The sequence below is a fragment of the Spermophilus citellus genome, assembly GCF_964194105.1.
Source record: "Spermophilus citellus genome assembly, chromosome: 7".
Classification (NCBI taxonomy): Eukaryota; Metazoa; Chordata; class Mammalia; order Rodentia; family Sciuridae; genus Spermophilus; species Spermophilus citellus.
The window spans coordinates 45,412,092-45,430,340 of record NC_138188.1 but is presented as its reverse complement, the minus strand read 5'-3'; the positions used below and the strand labels follow the sequence as shown (position 1 = coordinate 45,430,340).

Below are 18,249 nucleotides of genomic sequence, written 5' to 3'. Positions count from 1 at the left end.
CTCTTCAGTGCTTGTAGAATTATTGACCCTGTATTACAGATGATGTAACCAATACTCAAAGAAGTTAGAAAGTGGCTCAAGGTCATTTTATAAGAAAATGGAATGTCTTGCGTTACTTAAACTCTTCTGCTTTATGAAATTTGAGTGTAATGCAAAAAATAAAAATTAAAAAAAACCCACAAAATTTAGGACCTGTGTGACCTCTCCTTTTGATACAAAGGAAATGGGGGAATGTGTGGGGTATTCGTATTTGAAGAAGGGTCCTTAAGTAGAGGAAAAAGGGTCAGAAAGTAGATGCATGAATGAGAGAAGGAGCTTGAGAAGGCTCCAGGCCAGGGACAGGCAGAGAAGTGAGGTTGAGAGGGCTAACAGCAAGGGGTCCAAGGTCCTGGAAAAGCTGGTCTCCAAGGAAATGTGTGGCTTCATCCTCACAGCGCCCACGCAGCTCCTGGGCTAGACCCAACCCTTCCTCCAGGCACCAGAGATGGGTCATCTCCGCAAAGCTAAGTGATCTATCAGAAGGTGCCAAACCCCTGCAATTTCTTTTACAGAGGGCCAAAACATTTCACCTACAATTAGAAATATAAATCCTGATTGAAGGAGAAGAGACACTTACTTTGATAGCTAATTAGAACCAGGCCCAGCAAGGTAGGTACTATATTTATGCTCTCTATCGTTCCACAGTTCTGTGCAGGAGATTCACTTAGCTCTATTTTGTACATGAAAAAAAATGATGAAACTGAGACATTAAGAAATCGTGTACTTTCAATGTGAATATGCCTTTTATGGACTGTAAATAAACTCTGTAGCCAGAGGTATTTTTGTCATACATAATTATATATACTTTTTCTTGAAATGATTAATAAAGAATTTTATAAACAGGTTTCTTAATAAAGCAACATGTTTTCAGAAGATCCATTGATTGAAGCTTCACTAGTTTATACCTAAGTCAATTATAGTAACATAATTCTTGGAATCATGAATACCTAACATTGCTGCGGTCATTCTTAAATTGAAGAGGTATTTATCTAGAAGTAGAAATTTACACAGTGCTGGAACTCAAACTTTTAAAGGAGTATTTACGTGTTTCTCTTTCATATATGTCCTGAGCATTTTTTTTTAAAAGAAAGGTGAAGACAAGTGTCTCTTTGTTATCCCACACAGGTCCATACGGTTCTTGAGCTATCAAATGCTGCCTCACTTCTTTTTTGAACTACAAGGTTCATAAATATATGCTTCTGGTTATTTTCAATTCTATCTTCTGATGGACTTTCATGTTCTTTATTTTCAGAGTTTCTTGTGATAAGATAAATATTCAGTTCTCCAAATATTTCAGGTTTTGTTCTGAGGAACAATTGAGAATTTGTGTTTTAGATTTAAGCAGCTTAAATGTGCCGAAGTTTTCACCACATTCACCTCCACTGGCAATTATTTAGGAACCACAGTCTGCTAAAGTCCATATTCTGGAAACAGACTTGCAATCAATAATTTAAGGTCTCACGGGTAGACTGACTCCATAGAGCACAGATTGACCTTGAGATAAAGATTTTTCTTTGCCAGTTTGCATCAGGAAAGCCCCTCCTACAGCCTGGGATCTTCCTTGAATACTACAGAGCTGAAATCTGTCACCAGAATTGGAAACCTCACCGTCCTACTGCCAAACTGGGTGCCTCTGCCAGAAGGTTTGGCTACAGTTCATCGTTAGCAGGCACCTAGCTTCTGGTGTAGCCAAAAGCTTAGGAGGAGTGATAAGTATCTAACCTTGTTGGGCCTATCCAAAAAGCAGCATGTGAACTTTCTGGCAAGTTCTGTTGGTGTCAGCTGAGGGCAGACCTTCTGGGAAGAAAGTGAATTCTACCCACAGTCTGTGAGGCAGAGCTGCCCAGCTGCGGGCCCTGAGTGGTGCTCACTTAAAATTCTGGTGTTTTATTAGGTTAGAACCAGATTCTCCAGCAAAGGGTGAGACTGCAAGATGTGGAAACAACAAGGGGATATCTGAGAGAAAGGTAGGAAACATCCCAGGGACACGGGGAAGCTGGGATTTTATCAAAGATATCAATTCTGGTGATTTGTCCCAGGACAGATTGGTTTTGAAAGCAATAGCATTTGTATAGAAAAATGGTTTTGAAAGCAATAGCATTTGTATAGAAAAGGTGTTCAGTGGCTTTTTGAGGTCAAGAGACAAATGCTTCAAAGGGCAGCAGTTCCCAAGGACCATGCTCAGCTGGTAGGGATAGCTGGGTCTGGTTTCTGGCTACCTCTATTGCACCAGGACCCAGGCTGCACGGTGCACTCTCTGCCTGCGGAGTCCTCCAGATCAGAGATTTTGAATAAGGCCATAAAGAGTGGATAGATAACCAACACTGATGACTGGTGTTTAAGATGAAGTTTTAGATAAAGAAAAAATATGGAAGGCAGAGGTTAAAATGGGAATCCATATTCTGTACATCACCCTATATGTATTAGAATTTGATTTTTCTTCTTTGGAGATTTTACAATGCTGAAAATATTTTTAATGGTTAGACTCAATAAATGATAAAGTGATTGTCTTAGCTTAAAAAAAGGCTTATGAAGAGAGGTAATTATTTGGGGCTTTATTTCAATTTAGAAATAGGCATTTTATTTATTTATTTATTTATTTATTTATTTATTTATTGGTTGCTCAAAACATTACAATGATCTTGACATATCATATTTCATACATTTGGTTCAAGTGGGTTATGAATTCTTATTTTTACCACGTTTACAGATTGCAGGATCACAATGGTTATACATCCACGTTTATACATACTTCCATACTAGTGTCTATTGTATTCTGCTGCCTTTCCTATCCTCTTCCTATCCCCCCTTCCCTCCCCTCCCCTCCCATCTTTTCTCTCTACCCCATCTACTGTAATTCAAGAAATAGGCATTTTAATTGACAGTAAGATAGCTGTTTTGTGTTGCTATAACAAAATGCCTGGGTAAAGAAGTTTACTTGGCTCATGAAGCTGGTGGCTTAAAGGGTCCAAACAGCATGGCTCTGGCCTCCTGATGAGGCCAGAAAGAGAATTGGCTGTGTGCACAGGGACCAAACCTTTGGGTGGCCTTGCTGTATACTGATTGGCTTTCAGTTGAACTCTTCACAGGGTGGCGCCCTGATGACCTAATTACTTCCCACTAGGACCTTCCTCTTTACCACCTCAATGCTGACCCTCGGGGAGCAAGCTTCCAGAACATGAACTTTTTTTGTCATTGCTGTTTTGCTTTTATTTTTTAAATTAGGGATTTGTAGTTATACATTGTAGTTGGGGGCATCCCAACAAAATCATACGGTCATGGACTTTGATTTCAGTTCACCATCTCGACTTTCCCTCCTGTCCTCCCTCTCCTGCTCATCGATTCATTTATTTCAGAGGCTCTTTTAACATATACATAAAGATGAATTTCCCTTAGTATATTAATATGTGCACATGAACATGATTTTTTAGGAATTTTCACGTTGCTTCCCCTTTCCCACCCCTCTACTCTGCCTCTCGATCCCCTTCTTTTACTCTCCCTAGATCTTTGTGATCTCCTATCCATCCCTCCTCCTTTCCTTTATTTTGCTCTAGCTTCCACATGTGAGAGAAATCATTCAGCCTTTTAAGTGTCTGAGTCTGGCTTGTTTCACTTAGCACAATGTTCTCCAGTTCATTTACCAACAAATGCCATTATTGCATTCATCTTTACAGCACAAGAACTTTTGAAGGACAAACTGTATCCAAACCACAGCATACAGGAAAAACAAGCCCCTTTTCACATGCTTTTTATTCCTTAATTTTTTTAGGAGGTAGTATTTTATAAACACTTCATTAGATGCGTCTTTCATAAATATTTCATTGTCTGTGGTTTGTCTTTTCTTTCTCTTTGACAATGACTTTTGCAGAGCAGAAATTTAAATTTTAAAGAGATGATCAATTCTTTCTTTCATGGGTTGTGTCTTTTGTCATCTCTTTAAAGTTGTCACTAAACTTGACATCATCTAGATTTTCTTGTTATGTTCTGGAAGTTTTATAGTTTTGCACTTTGTGTGTATTTACTTAATCCATCCTGAGTTAATTTTTGTGATTGGCACAGTTTCATTGTGTGTGTGTCCAGTTGTTCTAGCACCATTTGTTGAAAAGACTATTTTCTCTACTGTATTGCTTTCCCCTGTCAATGAGCAGTTGACTGTATTTTTGTGTGTGTACTTGTGCACTATCCTCTGTAGCACTGTGTATTTGTTGTTTTTTTTCCTTCTTTTTTTTCACCAATATCTCACTGACATGATTATAAGAGCTTTATAGTAAGTCTTGAAGTAGCTAGCATCAGTCCTCCAAGTTTGTTCTCCTTTAACATTGAGTTGGCTATTCTGGGCCCTTTTGTCCCCCCACCCCCAAATCTTTAAAGTAAGGTTTTTACTCACAAAGTAACAATGAAATTTGATGTGGATCTCCTTGAACTTATAGATCAGCTATGTTTGCATATTTAACCTCCAGAACTCCAGTGCTGAAGTATTAACCCCCAAAGTGACAGTATGAGGAGGTGAGGCTTTTGGGAAGTGATTAGGTCCTGAGGGTGGAGTCCTTGTGAATGGGATTGGTGCCCTTGTAAAGCAGGATCCAGGAACTCATTCATTCATTCTACCATGTGAGGACTTAGCAAGAAGCACCATCTGCAGACCAGGAAATGAGCTCTCATCAAGCACTGTGTGATGCCCTAACCTTGGACTTCCCAGTCTCCAGAACTGTGCGAAATAAATTTCTGTTGTTTATACGCCACCCAGTTCATGGCATTGTGTTATAGAAATCTGAAGAGACTGAGACCTCTCCATAAACATGGAATATGTCTCCGTAGATTTAATTATTTTTGATATCCTCCTTCAGAGTTTTGTAGTTTTCTTATTTATATCTATTTTTATTTCATTTTGTGGGATTTTAATGTAAATTATCTTGTGTTTTGAATTTCAATTCCATTTGTTCATTGCTGATATGTAGCAACATGATTAACTTTTATACATTAGCCTTGAATCATGCAACCTTGCTATAATTGCTTATTAGTTCCAGGATTTTCTTTTCAGTTCTTTTCAATTTTCTATATATATGATCATGTCATCTTCATGCAAAGACAGTTTCATTTCTTCCTTCCCTATCTGTATATCTTTTTCCTTATCTTATTGCTCTAGCTAGGAATTCCAGTGCAATGTTGGAAAATAGTGGGGAGAAGGGACATCCTGACTGATCACACAATTCAGTAGAGTTCTCTTCTAGTTCATTTGCTGGGCACGCCTCTTGCCCCCTGAACAATATCGTTTGGAGAACTGTCTATCATGAACATTAAGAACAACTTTATTATTGTTGTTGTTGCTGCTATTGTTCTTCTTTATAGATACAAAGCATTCTACTGCATGGATAAACTATTGTTTATTTAACTGGATCCATATTTAGGTTATTTCCACATATTTTGTTAGCACAAACATTGCTACAGCAAACGATAGTATACATAGGGCATTTTGCATATGTGCAAATTCCTAAAAGTTGAAATGGCAAACAAAAGCGTATACACACATACCCACACACACACACACACACACACATGCATTTGTTACTTTATTAATTTACCTTCCATGGAGGTTATATCAATTTATACTCATTTCAGTGAGACATAAGATATTTTAAAAGTGATATATCAGAGTAATTTTGATTTTGCATTTCTCTTACTATGAGTGAGGTTGAGCCATATCTTCTATCTTTTTTTTATATATATATTTGACTTATTTTGCTTTCTTTCTCTCTCCATATCCTTTGCTGATTTTTCTGTGGGACTTTACAGTGAGGTTGAGTAGCTGTTTACATATTTGGGAGGCTATCCTTTTGTTTGATATGAATCACAGTAGTCTAATTGTACATAAGGAGACTCTTGTCTACAATTGTATGTATGTAGACTCTTTTGACACAGAGTACATTCTTTGTCCCAGAGGTGTTCAAAACATATGATTGCTTGGTAGGGACATTATCAGGGAATTTATGGATTAGATCTCTGGACCATATGATTATTAAAGTAACTTTTCATATTCAATTTTATAATTTGTCAATGGAATCTTGCTTTATTTAGACCACAAAACCAATGCCTTCTGTACAGTGCAGACTGCTCTGACCATCTACCCAGCATCTCCTTGGGATGCAGAGCCTGAAAACTTGGCCATCACATGTGTGCTGAGTATCCAGTGACCTGCATCTTTTCTCCCAGAAAGAAGGAAGCAGCTGTACTCTATCACTTTTGAGTACTTTGGCCAACAGCCTGGCATCTTGGGAATTTACCCAGCATACTCTTTAGAAGTATTCAGAGCCTTCTAGAAGGTGGCAAAGCATGAAAGGGAACCAAGACTATTAAAGATTTATGCCTCTTGTGTAATTTGCCTACAAGAAACCAAGTTAGCTTCTGCTCAGCACTTAATGTAAGATAAACAGAAAACTGCAAAGAAACACATTAAAAGATAATTAATAAGTATGTGCAATAGTTCAGTCAAATTGCTCACATCCCACTTTTTACAGGCAGCTGGGAAACATTTTGCACACTAGAAAGATGAAAGTATTTGCTATCTGTTTCCCAGAGATGGGAGGACAAGGAGAGCCCTGCTTCTTTAAGTCCCCAGAAGATGGTCCTGCATATATTGTACACAGTTATCAGCTGCTTGAAATCAGCAAGGCCTCATTTGGGACTCTGGACATGTCAAGAAACAGTATGTGGTTGATTGAAGCGAATGGCTTAGAAACACTGGGCAAAAAGATGTTGGCAATTGATGGGGACTTTTGTTCAGTCTTTTTTTTTTTTTAACATTTCAATTCTAAGAACAAGACTCACTAACTCTGAGTACTCAAAGGCAGACATTTTCTAAAAGGGAAGAAGCTGGTCTAGGTCATGTCAAATAATTTGTGTTAATTTTCCTTTTTAAAAAATTTTCCTTCTCTTAATGCTTCCTGACTAGCTTTCTGAGACCTCTTACCCTGTCCTCCACCACCTCCTCCTTCTTTTTAATATTTTTTCCTTTAAATTCTGTTATTTCCTATCTTCAACAGATCCAATATAGGCACTTATTATTCTTCATTTTTTCTTCTTTCTTTGAGGGTGCACACCTTATGCTTATGGCTCATCAGATACAGTCCAAGGAAGATGAGTTCTGGACCTAAAAAGGGTGCCAGATACAGCAGACTGCACAGTTTTAACCATGACCCCTGATTTGGAAGTGGGGTCCTGAAGCTAGGAAGGAACTCCCTCATGCTGGGGGTTTTCACGTGATTGGCCTGGAGCCTGACAAGGTTTATAGACGGAAGCTGATGTGTGGGATGCTGTGAACGCGCCTGGTCTTGGCCAGATTCATGCAAGTCAAATAATTGTTGGGCCTACTATATTTGGTCAGCCATGGAGAACATCCTCAGACCTGTTAAGCATGAGGCAGAAACAGTCAATTTTCTCTGTCAGTTAAAAAAAAAATGAGGGAATGGGGGTGGGAAGAGGGAGAGAGAGATGGATTTAAAATAGTCCTTAAAAAGAAATGTTCGTTTCTCTCCAAAGTTACAAGACCTCCAGGTTGAATTCCACAATGATGGGGAGAGAAAGTGCAAATGGTTCTGTCACATGCTCGGCATTAAGAATGAACTTGGGCATATGCAGACCTGTGGGCTGCAGCTCCGAGGGGGCAAGCTCCCGCTCTGGGGGTGAGAGATAAGCGTGTGCAGAGAAGCCATCTGGGAAAACTCTTCCACTAATTTGAACTGAACCAAGCTGAGACCTTCAGCACTTCTTTCCATTGAGATCCAAGCTGAACAATGACACAATCTGAAGGCTGATGTTCAGTTGTGAGATACCCATGTGTCCTCGCCTAACAGCTGTCACGGTGAGTCCACGCTGCTCCTGAAAGCTAGATAATTAACTGCCGTGTGCTTTGAAGTCCAGGGAAAGCTGCTTCCAACTGTGGTACATTTACAACTCCTACAACTGCCACGTCAAATGTTCAGGGCCTCAACCACGTCGGTCCCACGAACGCCTTTAGATGTTCAGGTTTCTCAAAGGTATTCAATTCCCTGATGCTGCCATTTGAGGTCTTTCAAGACAGGTGTTTCAAAAAAAAGACTTCTTTTTAATCATTAGATTATTCAATAAGCTTGCAAAAACAACAACAACAACAACAACAACAACAACAACAAAAACCCAAACATGGCTATAAGTAATAGAGTATGGCTTTTTTTTTTTTTTTAATTGAGGCTGTTTTTGAAGTGATCAAATTTGGGAGAAGTGGGGATAGAACTATTAAAACTATAGAAATGTCCAGATAGTGGCATCATACTAACAACATAGATAAAAAATTCTAGCTTATTAAAAAAAAAAGCTTAGCAAAGGGGCCAATTGAGCTCTCTCTGCTTTAGGAGTTTCAAAATGGGCCTTGGGAAAAAATATATTTCTAAAAAGGTTCAGACTTATAGTTCAGGCAAATATGAACAAGTAAGTGTTCATGTGTGTTGAAGAGAGTATTGAACAGCTGAATAAATGCACCAATTATAATTTTGATTTTTGTTGTGTGTGTTCCATATATTTCTCTTTGTGGAGATGGACAGTTGGATCTCTGTAAAGCACACAAGTTTCTACATCTTAGTTATTCAAGAAAAAGTGAGTATAATTTCCCTTTGAGACTGCTGTAAAGGAAAAGAATTAAGATGATATTTTTAAAGATAATGTTTCGAAGCATAATTTTGAAATGGATTACTACGACTTTGTGAAATTATGTCGGTTAATTCTATCTACATTACCCTGCACTATGAAGAATGCTGGTGTTTTCATGCTGAGATGATTTGGTAGGGTTAGTAAAGGGTAATTGCCAGTTTGGGTTTATCTTTGTAGTAAAAATCAAATGTGGACTTTGTTGAGACAGAAATTCAGGACTTAACCTGTGCTATGGAAATCGTTTACACTTAGCAAGTCTTCATAGTTATTTTTCTTTTAAATTTATGTTGTTTTGCCTTTAGGGAGTTGATGGAAAGGAATTGTGAGTGTTTTGTGGATAAAGTTAAAATTGTTTCATTAAGTGTTAATGGACTTAATAGTCCAGTTAAAAAGAGCCACTGTATTAGCCTGTATTAGGCACTTGGTGCTGACATGGCATATGTTTAGGAATTGCATTTGGCCCATAGAGCTGAACATCATATGTGAGCATAGGTTAGGAATGTGTTTTGTTCTTTTGCTATAAGGAAATAACCATTCGGTTTATATATTACTCCAATTTTTAACAAAGCGGCCATTTCAGATGCAACCAATTGGTTTATTTTGGCCCAAAGAAAGATTTGGACATCTATTAGAACATTAAGAGCACAGCATGGCTCACTGAACTCAACAACGGAAGAGAAGTTGAGTTATATAAAATTCCAAAATATGCCTCTTTCTCTAGTACCTTTGCTATAAAATGGGTTAACAATGCGATTGGGAAGAATTAGTGAGATTACAGTATTTTCTAAATGTGCCCAGGATTTTTGCTGATTGGAGTTTTTGGAAAGGGAACCGTTATGCTATAGTAAATATGTGACTTGAAAAATGCATTTGTTCTTGGCTGATAGAAGAGATTTAAAGTTATGCCATTTCCTCCTGATGAGATGAGAATCAGTATTTCTTGCAGTTGTGGGAAGCCTTAGCTTAGCCAGCAATTCCACAGGACGTTGCTTATTCTTCATGAAGCACCAAATCAAATCATGTGGGTTTGGATACATCTTCATCAGGTCTTTTGAAATCAAACAGCACTCATTTTAATATAATCTTTTGAACATTTGGAAATGAGAATGCTTCCTGCCTTTATAATACACAAACCATATGTAGTTATGAACCATATGGACTCTACGTAGCCCAAGATCCTAAAAGACGAGGCACCCATTTCCAGCTGCCACTTTATGAACTGATGAGAAAATCAGTGACTTGCAATACAATATGACATGAAAGCTTCAAGAACTTTCATTCATTCAACAAGTATTTTTGAGTACCAACATTTTCCTTTTTCCACCATTTTCTTTTTTGGTCAAAAGAAACGTAAAATTGGCACGTCTTTAGCTCCAACAATTCTAGCATTAGAGATGTGCATTGAGTCTGACAATTGATATAAATTGTGGCTGGAACAGACATAGAGGAAAACAGATTCCTGTGACCTTGTGGAGACCCTGAATTCTCCTTCCCTTAGTCTCCCTAGTAAGTGAGAGGGTCCCCAGAAAGCTCCTTCTTACCCTACTATTCTGTAGATCACAATAGAGGTCACAGTTGATAATTACTTCAGTACAACAAGAAAGACTGGCACTTGGGGCCCTCCCCTGGGCACAGAATTTTCTAAAATTCTTGTGTGCGGCTGCTTTGAGTGTGTTGCCTCCCTGTATCATGTTTTGAGTGTGTGAAAGCTGCCCAGGACTTTGTGGAATAGATGCGGGGCCTGCTGAAAGACCACATTTCTTTAGAATCTGTGGGTAAATTCTAAGCTCAATTGTTCATTTTGTATTTCTTTTAGACAAATGAGGGCAAATCAGGAAGCTGACTAATGGAACATGGTATAAGAACTAGCCTAGGCAAGGCTGCATAGATAGTTATCCGTCTTTCAGATCTTGCACAGTTAAGTCACCTTTAGAAAATCATGATACATTTATTACCTTCATGAACTTAGAGTGTTTTTTTTTTTTTTTTTTTTTTTAGTGCTGAGGATTCCTAGGGCTTTGCATGTGAGGCAAACACTCTACCAAATGAGCTACCTCCCTCAAGTGTTTGGTTCTTTAAGAGTACTGACATGCAAACCTAACAATTTTATTAATGCCAAGATCCATAGTCAGTTAGGGGACACTAACATTTATTTCTTGCTGTTGCAGGTACTGTGCTCCTTTTTACATGTATTAACTCATTTAATCCTCAGGACACTTCTTGGTGTCTCCCTGAGTCCTTCCCCTACCTTCCTGTTCTCTTCTTCTTCTTTTTTTTTTTTTTTTTTTTTGGTACAAGGGATTGAACTCAGGGACACTTAACCACTGAGTCACATCCTTAATCTTTTTAAATTAAAAAAAAATTGGGGCTGGGGATGTGGCTCAAGCGGTAGCGCACTTGCCTGGCATGCGTGTGGCCCGGGTTCGATCCTCAGCACCACATACCAACAAAGATGTTGTGTCCGCCGAAAAATAATTAAAAAAAAATATTAAAAAAAATTCTCTCTCTCTCTCTCTTTAAAAAAAAAAAAACTTTTTTTTTTTTTTTTTTTTTTTGAGACAGGGTCTTGATAAGTTGCTTACGGTCCACTTAGTTGCTGAGGCTGGCCTTGAATTCGCCATCCTCCTGCTTCAGCCTCCTGAGCTGTTGGGATTGTGGGTGTCTTCACTGTACCCAGCTGTCTTCCTGCCTTTGCCATCAGGCAGGGGCTGGCTTTCCCATCTCTTGTAGGCACCATCCTAAGAAAGGTTGCAAATACGTTTTATTGAGGGTCTGAAGGTGAGTTTGGCTTCTTCTGCAGAGTCTCAACAAATCAGAGTTAATTGTCATTATTTTTTTAAAATTGAGACGTTTCACATAAAAATCTGGATTTCTGGATTTTTATAGTGAGAGGACTCGGCACCATGTGGCCCTCATTTCAGGACTCTGACTGGAGCTGAGTTGGGCTGTCTGCTTCTGCCCCCTCCTAATCCAGCCAGGCCCTGTGAACACTGAAGCGTCAATATTTGCATGAAGATAGGGAGGACATCTTAAAGTATTATCTTGCCCACCCCCCGATCCCCCACCGATTTTTGCAGGTTCGTGGAGGAGTTAGGGGGCTGTTGAGGTTGCACGGTAGAAATGAAATTCTAGGCTTTGGCTGTGGGAGGACCTCGGGGACAGCAGGATGTCTGTATATTGTGTCAGGAAAGGCCTGTGCCTGCTTTGACTGCAGGCAAGACCCAGCCTGAGTCCTCACATCTGTGGCCACAGGGCAGCCCGACTTCCATCGATGGTCAGTGGAAAGTGAGATAGAAGAGCCAGCTGGAGGCTGGTGATCTGTCCCCCACCCCACTCAGCCCTTTCCCTTCGAGTGCACCATCCTGCTGAAAACAGGTGAAACTTGAATTGGATGCAGAATTCCTGCACCCGTTATTTTTAACTTTATTATGATTTAGTAGTTTGAAAGATAGGACTTCAAAGATGTTAGCAGGTGCTAACTTCAAAGAACCATATAAAACACTGTCCACACGGTTCAGCTGTAATGGGCAACTCTGTACAAGGCCATCAGGCATCCAGAACTGCAAAGAATTTTTACGTTAGCCTCTCATCGGAGACCTTTCTATTCAAGAATGAGATTTTAGGCTTTCTCTGTAACAATGCAGGCCTTATGAGTCTTGCCCTTGTTTCCCTTGGCACCCATGTGAACTTCCTGTGTGGGCAAAACATTGCTATTACCAGACTTTTGACAGTGGTTTGGAAGGTTGAAGAAATGAATCTTCTTGCTCCCATTTCTGTATGGCTCATGAGATTTTTCAGCACCGCCTATTGGAGGCCCACACAGTGTGCATGTTTCCCATGTTTGGTTGTAGCTTTCCTTGAGAGTTGCAGTTCCAAACACTCAGTGCTTAACATAAGTGTGTTAGACATCTGATTACCTTGCTGGCTAGTTGCTGAGTAAGGGGTGAATGAGATAAGATTTTAGTGGCCACGTTGCTGGCCTTGGCATTGCTTATTAAGACGAAGATGCTGCTGTTCTAAATAGCTTCTTTGACCAGCAGAAAAGGGAGGACTTCAAAGACACAGTATGGTCATTTTTTTTTTTTTTTACTTCATAGCCAATTCAATGTTAGTCTAGAAGTCTTTCTTTGCTAATTTATGTCATTCACATGTGATGTGAAGTATGGCATGTGCATAGATGGCACTCAAATGATGTACAGGGTCTACATGACATGGTCCCTGCTCTCAGCACATTTAGTCTAATTGGTGAGGCAGGACTACTGAAGGAAGCCAGGGGCCTCACACCCTGCTGAATATTAAGCATGAAACTGAACACACACACACAATTTATAACAGTGCTGCTCTAGCTGTTCAGGGCTGGGTCACTCAGAGTAGACTAACGTTGGCCCTGGGCTGGGCTTCCTGGGCTGGGCTGGGAGTGTCTGGCAGAGTCTGGCATGATATGTGGAGGACCCTGGAGCTGGAGGGACAGGAATGGAATTGGAGGGCCATATCTTTTGGGCTACAAGGAGGTGGAGGCAGGTTAAAGAGCTCCTGCTTTACCCTAGAGCTGATGATAAGCCACTTGTGTGCAAAGGAGGGGCAGCTCTGAGGCTGCCTGAGGAAGATTAATCTGGAAGCTTAAGGGGATTAAAGCAATGGAAGATGCAAGAGGCTGAAAAGTCGGTTAGGAGGCTTTTGAATAATCCAGGTTAAAGTAAGTGGGGGCCTGAATTAAGGGCAGCAGAGAAGAGGTGATTTTAGAGTCATATTTTGGAAAAAATGCCCAAATGGAACTGATGAAAGAAAGGGCAGAGGAGTAAAAGGTGACACAGTTTCCAACCTGGAGGTGAGTGGGAGGTGGGCTACTGCCCTGCCCCCCTCTTCCCACCTGGCTCACTTGACTCCAGCTGCACAGGTCTCCCAGCTGTTCCTTGAGCAAGGCCAGCACAGTCCCACTTCAGGGACCTTCTGCCTCTGGTTATCTGCCTGGCTTGCTTCTTCACTCTCAGGCCCCATCTGGTCTTCTCTACGGTAGAATTTTCAACAAATGCACAATATGGTTATATTACTCCTCGGCAGAGTTCTCGAGGGTTCACAGACTGTTTTAGTCAGTTTTTTTTTTCCTGCTGTGACTAAAAGATCTGTCCAGAACAATTTTAAGGAAGGAAAAGTCTATCTGGGGACTCATGGTTCAGAGGTCTTAGTCTATAGAAGGCCGGCTCCATTCCTTGAGGCTCGAGCTGAGGTAGAATATCATGATGGCAGTGAGGCAGAAGGAAACAGCTCACATGATGATCAGAAAACAGAGACTCCACTCTCCAGATACAAACCTGTGCCCCAAAGCCATGCCCCAATTCCCACCTCCTCCAGCCACACCCCACCTGCCTCCAGTTACCACTCAGTTAATCCCATCGGGGATTAATTCACTGATCGGGTTAAGGCTACAACCCAGTCATTTCTCCTCCAAACCTTCTTGCATTGTCTCACACGTAAGCTTTTCGGGGATACCTCACATCCAAACCATAATATAGACATGGGGAGCTTAGGCTCATAGAGATTGCAAAGTGTACCCTCCCTGACCACCCCATCTCTCCCTCAACCTGCTTGAGATTTCTCCATAGCACACATCCTCAACCAACAATAGATTGTCCATTTGGGCATCTGTTTGGTTGCTTTCCATTCTTTCTTACTAGGATGTAAGGTCCTAAGGACAGAGACTATCTCTTTCTTTTAGAATCATGCCCTCAGTACTGAATACAGTGCCAGGCATAGAATTGATGTACAGGCAAGCTCAAAAAAGAGACTAATTTGGGGAGAAGAGGAGGAGGACGAAGATGATGAGTTAACTTTAATCATGAATCATTCTAGAAGAAACTGTTTTACATGGTGATTGCAAGAGGTTAAGGCATGCAGTGCATGCTCTCCAGGGGTCCTCTCCATAGGCATCAGAATAGCCCCAGTGGACAGTTCTCTCCCCTGCGTTTTTCTCAGGGTTTTCCTCCTTCCTGTAGGGGTCCATTTCCTTCCTGGTGAGACTTATCTTTTCCTCAGGAGAGCAGCCTTGGAATAAGGGGATGCATCAGGGAGCTGTTGGCCTCTGAGAGGATGATGTAGAAATCTCGTTTTCTCGTGAGCTGTACATTATCTCATTATTCAATGCTTTCTAGAAACTTCACATGTAATTATTGGGATAATCTGCTACCAACTTTTGAAATACATTTGCCATTCCCCATAATAATCTAAATGAGTCCAAAAATAAAAAGCCAACACAATGCACACCTGTAGCTCATTTGTTTCCACGGTTTCCATTTCTCGAATTCCCTCTTTTTCCAGGAGCGTATTAGCATCACCTGCCAAACTGACTTATGAGTTAATGAAGTAGCTCAAGTGCATTCATTTGGTCTTCCAAAATAATCTCTTAAAGAAAACACAGTTCTGCTTTTCAAATATGGTTCAGCCATTTCTTGATACAAACACGTTCTAACATCACTATTGGCTGTATTGAAATGAATGAATACATTATAAAACACTTTATCTTTATTGCTGCCTGAAGTGATCTGTTGAGAATATAATTGCCAGATGTGTATCTTAGGCACATAATTCTATTACCGGGTTCTTAAGGAGCCATCAGACCCATGGCAAGTGCCATCCCCAGGTCAGATCACCACAGCCTGAATCTGCAAATGTTGCCAGAAGCCAGGGGTCTCAGACTGTTCTTAAAGTCTGCTCAAAAAGTCTGCCATGCTTCTATAAACCCGAAGTCACTGTTTCTGGTGACAGGGCCCTGGGTATAAAGCAGACCTGTGTTTTCTGGGGCTGTCCACCGATATCCATGACAGGTATGGACTCTAGATTTAATTCTCCAGCTGTGTTGGTGTGGGGGCAGCAGCCAGCCACCATTCACAAGAGGGGTGATGAGGCGCTCAATGCTGTTCTGGCCTTTGTGCGTGGCCGGGAGAGTGACCCAGTTTCCCCAGACACTATTAAATATCACATAGTCTACAAATAGAGATTATGGGGTGAGGCAGGGGAGAGGGCTTTAAGACTTAAAGTCCATTCTGCCAGCACACAATAAGTATATATCCTGGGCTCCCATTTTGCTAAGAATCTCCATAGAATCCCAGGATTTTGGAGATAACACTGTCCAGATCTCTCACTTTATAAAGGAGGGATAAGAACTCACATTTATTGAGGCCTCCTGAGTACAAGAAAAGTTCAGAAATTTTCACTTACTTCTCAGTTGGCCGACGAGGAAAGTGCTGGTACTTTGGTCTTTGCACATGAAAAATATTACAATACTGAAGGAAAAAGAGTTGGGGCATTTGAACAGTTTGATTATGGAAGAGAGGATGATGGGAGGAAGAATGGTGGGGAGGGCAGAGGGCCATCAGCAGGAATGGGTCAGCATGAAGGAGGACGACTCAGGACACTAGGCAGAAGGAGGGGATGAGAAGAGGGAGGTCGCCCGGGTTACACCCAGCACTTTTGTCCCTGAGGGGAAGACACTGAAAGCCCATTTCTGGGTTCCTCTGCCGGGATATTACACGTTGCCAATGTCTGCTCTCAAAGCAAGTTTGATTGGAATCTAGAAAGGTGTGCTTGTCAAGGCTGTGTGTGACAGAATCCCAAATAAATAATTGAATCTCTGCTTGTGAGCATAGGTTACATGCCCCTCACCCCATTCCTATGCCACTCTAGCCCATCCAGGTGTAACAGCATGGAGAAGGGACAACAGAGCGAGGTCAACTGCCCCTCCAGCTATTTCCAAGCTCACAGTCTCAATGAACTTGGAGAATCAGCCTTTCTAATTCCTGAGGTACTGATCTCTGATTTCAGATGTCAAGTTACAGTTTATGGCCTATAATTAAAGGAGGTGCTGGGCATGGTGGCACATGCCTGTAATCCCAGTGGCTTGGGAGGCTGAGGCAAGAGCTTCGAAAGTTCAAAGCCAGCCTCAGCAAAAGTGAGGTGCTAAGCAAAACAGTGAGATTCTGTCTCTCAATAAATAAAATACAAAATGGGGCCGGGATGTGGCTCAGTGATCAAGGGCCCCCAAGTTCAATCCCCAGTACCCCCTCACAAAAAAAGAGGTGCCTTCCCCTTCTCATCCTGTTCCAATAGAGTCCCATTGTCGGAATCAAAGCAAAACCAAATACTTCTCTCTGGTTTGATGTCCACGATCATTTTTGTCCTTATTGATGAATAACTAATAATATTAAAATATGATACTGAGGCTCTTCAAAAGAGCAATGACAAGAAAAATATAATTAGACCCATCAGGGTATAGAAGCAAATCTTGGAAAGTGGTGGAAAGGGGAGGAGCTCGGAGCTCAAGGTCAAGCAAACACTAAGAACCAGGTGAGTGGTGCTTACCTGCATAAATAGGGGCTGCCGGGTGTGTGTTTACCTGAAACCCACCTGCCCAGTGGAAACCCTCCAAATTCATTCCTGAAAGTTGTGTGATGACGGGTATTCTTTAAAATAAAAAAGTGGGGGGAGGTATTCAAATCTCAATTTGGTTGGAAATCCTAGGAAAGATTGAAACTGCAGGGAGAAGGGAAACAGGGTGACTTGGGTGAGTTTCTGGGTGTGATCAGGCTTCTCTGTGGGGATTCCTGGCACAAAGGGATCCACACTGTACCTGGTGGGGTGGCCCTGCCCAGAAGGGCTCGAGAAAGGGACAGGCAGGAAATCTCCTAGCCTTGGCTTCCCTGGGCTTCCTCGCAGCCCAGCTGACTGGCTCTGGCTGGATGGAGTTCCAGACACAAAAGCTCAGCCCTGCTTTCTTCACCTAGAACATGCAAGTCACCTAGAAATGCAAGTCACCCCAGAGGCCCCTGGGACACACACAGCTGCCTGGAGAGGTCAGGGCTCTGCTTCCCCAGAGCACGGTGACTCCGCACTTCTGAAGGAACAGGTGGTGTGTCTCTGTGCATGGATGGATTTTTTTCCTGTCTTCCTCATCATTGACTGGAGTAACTCAGCTTACTTGCTACAGAACTGGAAAGAGCTCCCTGGGGGAAACATGGCTGTTTATGGCTCTCTGACCTTGGACTTGTCACCAAAGTGATCTGGGCTTCCCTTGCTCCCTGGATGAAGGGGGATGGCATGGCAAAGCCAAGAGCAAACGTTTCTCTTTGAGAAACAGCACATCACCATCTTGCAGAGATCAAAGTCTCGGACCACGCGGCTCATTCTTTCAATGTCAACAATTCTTTCTATCGGGAGGGAGATAATGAAGGAAAAAAGGAACTTTTTTTTTTTTTTTTCACTGTGAAGGTCTGTTCAAATACAAAAGTCTTCACCAATACCCGTGTTAGGGAAAGAAACATCCAATCCCCAGGCCGCGTCTGGAGTCTGTTTGCTGTTTGTTCTGTTCTCAGTAGGGCGAACAGCTCATTACTGTCCGAAGCACGGGCCTTTTATGTACTTGAAAACCATTGCCAGCTCACCCTGTAACCTTCTGTCCTCCAAATGGAATTACCTGGCTTCCTTTAACCTCCGCTGATCTTTATTTTTTAGACCTCTAATCACTTTCGAGACTGG

The 18,249-nt window shown here is 41.4% G+C and overlaps 1 long non-coding RNA gene across 7 annotated transcripts in view; it reads left to right on the top strand.

Annotated features, from left to right (window-relative positions):
* Nucleotides 1–1,756: 1,756 nt before the first annotated feature.
* The window catches only part of LOC308652948, a 70,988-nt gene continuing 54,495 nt past the window's right edge, over nucleotides 1,757–18,249 (top strand). For 2 of the 7 annotated variants that reach the window (XR_014022946.1, XR_014022947.1), the window contains exon 1: nucleotides 1,757–2,006. This is a non-coding gene — a long non-coding RNA (uncharacterized lncRNA). The remainder of the gene's footprint in view (nucleotides 2,007–18,249) is intronic. The other 5 variants (XR_014022948.1, XR_014022949.1, XR_014022945.1 and 2 more) reach the window with 5 other exon arrangements.